Consider the following 8,054-nt stretch of genomic DNA (forward strand, 5'->3'; position numbering starts at 1 on the left):
TGCCTTTTAATTAACAATGCCTTTTAATTTCAATTAACACCAGTGTAAAGTGTGTCTCAGCACTCTTTCACCCCTCATCACATGTTTAGTCAAGTGTTCAACGCCAGAGCCACCAACTGGCTTGTTGTCCTACAGCATCTTGTATGGGGTATGCTGCCGTGGCGTGCCTCGCTCGGAACGCGCGGCCCTCTCCGGGAATAAATGTGCTACTATGTCATCACCGATGATACGATCTGTGTAATGCAGCTGAGCGGGTCAGGTCGGTGAAATCCAACACTCGCTCTATTTCAGGCAGGAATGTGTCGGCTGCTTGTTGCCTCGACACTCTGGAGACCAAAATAAAAAAGATTTGTCAGGGTTCGTCACAAGCTTTAACATCTGATTCTGCTCCTTAGATATCCATCCAGATACCCACCTCTACTGATATTCATCACCTTTTCAAAGGTTACATAATCGTACGTAAAGATTTAGTAACTCGAGTTCAGGGTATCCCAGCTTCCCTTTTCCAGTTCCTGATACACACAACCGCCCTTTGACTGGTCATATAATATTTGTACTTACTTAAAAAGATAATTAGAATATATTTAATCATTAAGAATTAAGAACAGAATTAACGTGACCTGAGTAATAATCAGAATTTAATTTGATATACAGGTATCTCAAACTAATGTCTTAAAGTTCCAGTGTGCATTTAGGAGAATCTATTGGCAGAAATGGAATATATGTTTTCATTATTTTATAATTATAAGTAGTGTTGTGTTTTTGAGCTGTTTAAATCTATAGACGTCACAGGTCGCCTTCCATGGAGTCTAATTGACCTTTAGGTTTCCCACAATGAAATTAACCTGAATTTCTATCCTGTGCATCACTAGCATTCATCACAGAACCACAGTTACTCATGTTCTCCTCACATTGATTGCGACCGAATGACCTGTTTCCTTCTACTTTTACAAACTCTCCCATCATTCCAGTGTGCTCTTCTGATTGAGAACAATGTGATGATTGATCCATCAATGTCACCTGCTGAGCTGAATCAGGCAGATTGTGACACATTTCTTATATGTGGCCTTTGCTTTGTGCGGTGCCTTTGCTTCTACCCTTAAGCGATAATGTTATATTTGATAAAAGCCTTGTAATTTCTTCTGAAGTTAACATGAGCAGGCTTGGTTTCAGGTAAGACATCTCCACTATAATACAGGCAACTGAGGAGGTAACAAAAACAATGTGTTTGAGTTTGGCTTTCAGTGAGAGCATCATCCAAGTTGATGAATACAGTTTTTATTTGATTCCAAGGTATTTACTGCAGGAAACCATAGAGCCTGTAAACTCAAACACACACTGAACCACAGCTGAAGTGACTCTTTGAGCCGGTGAAGAGTTTCAGTGCAGCTTTACGGAAATATTAAACTCACATCTGCATCCAAATCCAGAGTCTGAGGATGAAATATGGGCTCTGACTGCTCCCTGCTGCTGGAGAAAGCCTTATACAGAGCTCTTTAAACACACATACACACACTCTGTGCAGAGTCAGGCTGACACAGCTGACGTGGCGTCCACACGGCACGTGGAATGGTGTGTGGAGAGAAAAAAAAATGCTGAGAGCTTTTCAGCTGGAGGGGTTTAAAGGGGAGGCCCATATTTCTCTCTTACACACACACTTGGAACGTATAGACTAGAATGTGCTCGAGGCAAGCACGTTCACAGATAAAAATGGACAAATGTTCACACACAAATTCACTTCCTGTTCTTGGTGAAATATGAAATGAAGCTGAGACTGTTGTAGCTGTTGCTCAGCAGTCTGTTTCTCTCTCACACACACGCACAAATGAACCGCAGTGTCATTAAGTTCACGTACTCATACACATCTACAAGCGTCAAGACACAGAAATATATGCGAAATGCAGCACAACATGCATTCATAAACACAAGAATGTACCAGCCCAAATCTGCACACACAGGGGTTTCATTTACCTGCAGATATATCTCCAGCGAATTCATGCAACTCAGTGAACACAATCGCACAGGAAGCGAGTGCGGGGTAATGTCCTGGTCGCAGTACAAGCGACTCCTTCTGGTTGGTCGGGGCGCCTGCGCAGCACAACCCTCCCACGTGTTATGATGTCCAAGTGAAGCACGTGAAAAGAAGCTGCTGGAAAAAGCATGTGACATAGAGGTAAAACATGTTTGTCTGCAGCCGCCACAGGACAACAGGAGAATCATGCCAGGATCAGCTCAATAATGGCCCCAATCAAACAGACATGAGGCGAAGAGAACGTGAACCAGCGTAGGCCATGGCAATTTATTGTTTCATCCAGTGGAGAGTTAACCTGATAATCCATCTGAATAATTGTGCTGATTTAGGACTTTAGTCAGCTCTATAAGTCGACTTACAACAACTGGTACAACTGCTTAAATGTCATCCAAAGTTTCCTCACCCATTTTTCTGTCTCTGGCAAACTAAGACGACGTCCCCAGTCTTAACAGAACCAATAGGCAGTCGGTAGATTTAGGCAAAGATTCAGAAGTCTGGAACCAGGCTAGTAGTGAGTGGAAAATCAAATCAAACTTTTTTGCCATCTTCTCTATGTTCTCTATGATTCAGGTTGTTGGCGAAAATCAAGACATAGTCTGGCACGTAAACCCCGAAAAATCCACCTTTTTTTGTTTTTACAGTTCAGTTTTCGTATGGGTCGTTACTCCAGGACAGAGCTGGGCTTGCTGTTTAATGGTCCGTCTGCGAATTAAAGAAGTGTTACTGTTTCTGGTCATTGGATTGTTGAGGTACATTTTCAAGGGTTTATGACATCGTTGGACTAAAATACTGCTTTGAAGGCAGGGAGACACCATAAGGTTTCAATTGTGTTTTTACAACATAACCACAATGAGCTATCTATTCATATATTACATGGTCATATTCGTGTGACTTTTCACAGAACTGGCAGGCTGTAAACGGTCTAGTGATAATATGCTGATCAGTTGCAAAGACTGAGGGAAGTTTATGGGAGTTTGCCCATCCAGCCAACGATGTGTCTTTTGGACCTGCAGAAGGCTTATGATTTCGTCCCTTGTGTCTTGTGGTGTCTGCTGTGGGAATACAGGGAGCCAGGACCAGTGCTAGGAGCCATCTGATCTTTGGGTTATGCTTTGTCACCAATTTTAGTTGATTTTAATGGACAGAATCAGGGAAAATCCAGCAGCAGCAGTGGGGTTGTGGAGAGATTTCTCATATGAATCCGTCTGTATGGTTGTCTGTATCATTGTCCTTCATCTCTGCATCTTCTTTTTTCTTCTCTCAGTCTAAGATGACTCTGAGACACCAGTTTTCTGAGCAGAGGAGATTATGTTTCTTTGGCTTTACTCCCTCAGATGGATCAATAAAATTAATAATGATGTCAGATACTAGCTAAGTATATCATAGCAACTTGTAATAAATGTGTGAAGTTCAACATATATTAAATTGGATTATTTGATTATGTAAAGTGAGATATGACAGTAATGGAGGGATCATATTGTGTTATGGGGTTCTAGACCTTAACTTGATATCCACACGGGGAATTAAGATGATGCTACTTAGCTGCAAATCGAATTTTGTGGCCTGTGTGTGAAGCAGCTGGGATGAGCTTCAGCACCTCCAGGTCCAGTCAATGTATAGTCCAACCTACAACACGTTGTTCCATGTTGCAATGGAGTGCAATGGATCCCAAAAATCCCAGTTCAGATTGTGTGACGGATTTTAAATCAGTCGCTCTCCCCTAACCGAGTCATTGTGCACATCTGTCTTGTCAATCTTTACACTGCAACTATGAATTAAGATTTAGGGAATTATTACTAGAGTGGTAGTAAAACTGTACGGTTACATTGCAGGTTGGACCTTGCGGGGTGGTCCATATGGATTACAGATCAACTATCATCCGTTGCACCACTGTTACACGTAATGTGAGTTTCTGAGGTCATAGGTGGCTGAAACTTGGTTAGCCTGGCTTTGGGAGGGCAGTGATTCCATTAGTGAAGTCCCCTTTTTGCTTACTGTGATTGGGAAGAGTTTGCCACTGGAGGACATCAGGTGTTCCATGGGTTTTGGTGCTGGTTGGGTGGAGTGGGAACCCCTAACAGACTAGCTTTGGAAGGATGTTCAAATGCAAACACATCTTAACAGAATCACTTCAAAGGTTTTATTCTTGACTCACAATTTTCTGAAACTCGAACATAATGTTTTTGAGACTTTTCTGGAAATACCCTAATGTGCTACATGGCTCAGATTTAACAAAAACAAACAGATCTGTCAGCAATCTGACCACAGTCAGACAGATCCTTGTACAGACTGAATCCTTGATATTTTAAGGACTGAACATTTTTTTTCAATCCAAAATAGATATGTATTGTTTTGGAAAATCCTGAACTTCCCTCTTGGGAGCTGTAGATGCTGGACTGACTCACTGCAGAGTCGTCTGCTGCCTTCAGTTCTTCCACTACAAAACAAGAGAACAGGAGGAATTTAATAGTCAGGGGTGACTCTCAATTCCTCATCTGTAAATATAAACCAGCTTGTGGTGATATTATGAAATAAAGTTCAGACTCAGCAGTCTGCACAGTGGAGTTGAATGTAAACTGTGAATTCACATACAAATTAAGGACAGTGCTACTGCGCATCAGAGCTGGTGTTTGTGTTAGCCAGTCAGTCAATCCCTTACACTCCCTACTCTTCTCTCTCCTCACTGCAGGTAACCAGCTCCAGTGAAGGACTGAAACCTACAGAAATCATCTATATTTAATCATTACTTTCTATTTGACTGTTTGTGCATATCTGATACTATTGATTATGAAGGATTTGCAACCTTAAAGATATTGATACCTTGTTAGAATCTACCAACCCACTTCACTGACTGCACCTGTGACAATTATGACTGAGTAGAAACATGTAAGCATTAAGCCCATTTATTGAAGGCTTTTTCATTTAAATGAAATGTCCTTGGATCCAAATAGCACTGATTTTTTGAAAAGAATTCCAACTATTGTTAAAACAATGTTTACTCGTTTGGCTGAGGTAGAAAAATATTGGTAGAAGCAAAACTGAACAAAGTGCAATGGAAATAAATAAATCACAACATACTGTCAGCCACGTTACTAATGTGTGACTGAAGCTTCCACTTAAGAGATGAAGAAAGCTGCACACAAAAACATCAGATCTGTTTCCTCAAATGAATACATGAAACAAACATCACTGTCATATTTCCATCGTTTAAGGTACTCTTTATTTACGCTGTCTGGTTTCGCCCTTTTCTTCTGCAACCTTCTGACACCTGACTGGAGAATTAGCACCACCAACTGTTTATCTCAATAAACTAACTAATAATTGATTAAATCTGTGCAAGATTTGGATAGAGACTTGGTGTATGGGTGCCGCTGGGAAAAAAGCGTATCCTGATCTGGCACAGCATGTCAACAGTGACAAGCAATACAGTAAGTGTAGATGTTTTTGATGTTGTTGCCCAATTTTGTGTTTTACCCTTTAGTCTTTCCTTCATTCCAGGCAACCACTGGCTCTAATTCATTTCAGTACAATATTTAAAACTACAGAGTCCTCAGATCTATCACAGTGAACATTTGGTTGATTTTATTTTAGATGAGTGGAACTTGCTGATGCATCAAAGAATTGATAGGTGGCTGCCCCAAATGTGGTTTACTAATGAGCCATTTTGTCAGAAAATCAAATGTAGTTGTCAAATAGGAGGCAAGACATGGAGTAACTAAAGCCAACTAATCAATGGTTCACTGTGATTGAACATCTATCTGCAGCAAGTTTTACTTCATTAACTAGACCAAGCTTAGACCAATGGCTGCCTGGAAGGACGGAAGGAAATCATTCAAAAGACTTGGCATGTTTATACAAAATGCCAAATCACCACTATGGTCCATTCATCTGCTGAATTCCATGAGCCTATAAACCACAGAACAACCTCAGTGTTAGTCACTGTGGATCAGAGGCAGACTAATGCCTGAAAAAATCTGAATAAAATGATCATAGATACACGTTTTGGTGCGTTTTGGTTCATGTTTGATATTTTCCATTTTGCTGTGGAGGAAATTAACCAGCTTCAGACAACACGATGAGTCAAAGCTGTCCACTCTGTGAGGGAAGTACGGTCCTTTCTAAAATAGTCTGCATCTGGTTGGCAGAGGAAATCAGCACAGGAAGTTCATTGCTCTGTCATCCTCTCCAAAATCATTTCAGTCCACTCCTGTTCCCAGGTTTTCTTTTCAAACATACCTCCACTGGATTTACTGCTCCCTGATTAATGTAGAGATCAGATGAGCTGAGAAAGACAGAGGAAAAGGTCAAATAAATCCTCCTGTCCATCAAACACATGCACCAATATGCCTAATATCTAATATCTGTTTCCAACAACTCAAGCTTGCATTTTTTTCTCTAATTAACCAGAGGTGGGAAGTAACAAAGTACAAATACTTTATACTTTTGCGCCCTACCTTTTTACACAAATATCTGTACTTTCTACTATTAATCGATCATTTAACAATGTACAAAGATAATGATCTGAGCTTAGTGCACCAAATGTGGATGGGGCACCACCACAACAGCCTAAATTATTCATAATAATTTGCTTTGTGTTGGTGTATTCAGTTAGTGCAGCTGATTTTTACAGTGATACTCATACGGTAGTGTAAACAAAAACTGCTTTTGATGCTCGAAACTAGTGTTGTATGTCTCCGTCCATGAAAATTAATTCACATCAAATTCTGTAGGCCGTCCTCAAGCATGAGGAAAGACTCTGAGGCCCCTCTTCCCCTTACATTAGTTCTGGTTCTTGATCCAGTTCCGTTCAAGATTCCTGGAAACTTGGTGCTATCGATCAAACCAGGCCACTGCTGTGGCTCAGGGGGTAGAGTGGGCTGTCCACTAGTTAGAAAGTTGGCGGTTCGATCCCCAGATCTTCACACTGCATGTCAAAGTGTCCTTAAGCTAGATGCTGAACCCCAAATGAATGAATTAGTGTCTGTTTGTGATGGCCTTTGGCATCAGTGTGTGAATGTGGTTTGAGAGGTTGGAAGACTAGAAAGGTGCTGTATAAAACAGTCCATTTACCATTTAACCATAGCAAACAGCAACAGAGGGAGCTGCATTACACACAATGGCCTGTGGAATATGACACGCCCACTTTGGTTCTACCTGGGAACCAATTTATCAGGTTTCAAACCAATGATCGCAATGCTCTGAAAGGTTCAAAATAAGCTTCCTGAACCGGAACTGAGCAGGTTCCCTGTTGGTGTAAAAGGCCTATGAGATATATTTTGTTCGTCGTATGCCAGATGTCATACCAACAGTATTTTTATCTCTATATCTAAGAATATGACAACTAAAATTATTGCCAGGATGTAACTTCATGTGTTGTTGAGAGTAGAGTTTCCTGAGGCAGCTGTCATCAATCAAATCTTCAATCCAACTCTGACTGCCTGACATACATTTCTTCCACTACACTGAAGAAAATACAAACGGCAGATAAAATGAATGAAGGAGGAACAAAGGAAAATCAGCAGTGAGGTTTCAGTCACAGTAACAGGAGTAGAGTATAAATTTATTGTGGTTAAAGCATATCAGGATACAAATTTAGATACAAATCTCTTTGATTGATGAGGTCTGAAGCTCTCTCTCTCTCTCTCTCTCTCTCTCTCTCTCTCACACACACACACACACACACACACACACACACACACACACACAAACACTTACTGAACATGCAGGGTTACAATTGGTTTCAGGAGAGCTTTTGTGCCTTTAAGCAGAATTTTAGTGTAAAAACAAAGCAGTAACAGCAGTACCAGATGGATGGTTCGGTGCTATGATTGTGTTTTTCTGAAGTAGGGAGGGATTTCCTGTGCTGTGAAATAGAATTTTAATAGATTGCAGATTAATGAACATTATTGTACACTAATGAGTCAATGACCTGCAACACAAGTGTCTCATTTAGAGACGGACACACGATTATGATGTGACATGAGTTTGTTCCAGTCTGGTTTGTTTGGTGTTGAAAATGTGT

The 8,054-nt window shown here is 40.7% G+C and overlaps 1 long non-coding RNA gene across 1 annotated transcript; it reads right to left on the reverse strand.

The window, feature by feature from the left end:
• Positions 1–2,020, reverse strand: LOC127371159 (uncharacterized). The gene is made up of 2 exons (XR_007886362.1): positions 1,972–2,020; positions 1–326 (listed from the first exon to the last, which is right to left on the reverse strand). It is a non-coding gene; the product is annotated as an uncharacterized LOC127371159 (long non-coding RNA).
• Positions 2,021–8,054: the final 6,034 nt, after the last annotated feature.

Source organism: Dicentrarchus labrax, unplaced genomic scaffold, assembly GCF_905237075.1.
Source record: "Dicentrarchus labrax unplaced genomic scaffold, dlabrax2021, whole genome shotgun sequence".
Classification (NCBI taxonomy): Eukaryota; Metazoa; Chordata; class Actinopteri; family Moronidae; genus Dicentrarchus; species Dicentrarchus labrax.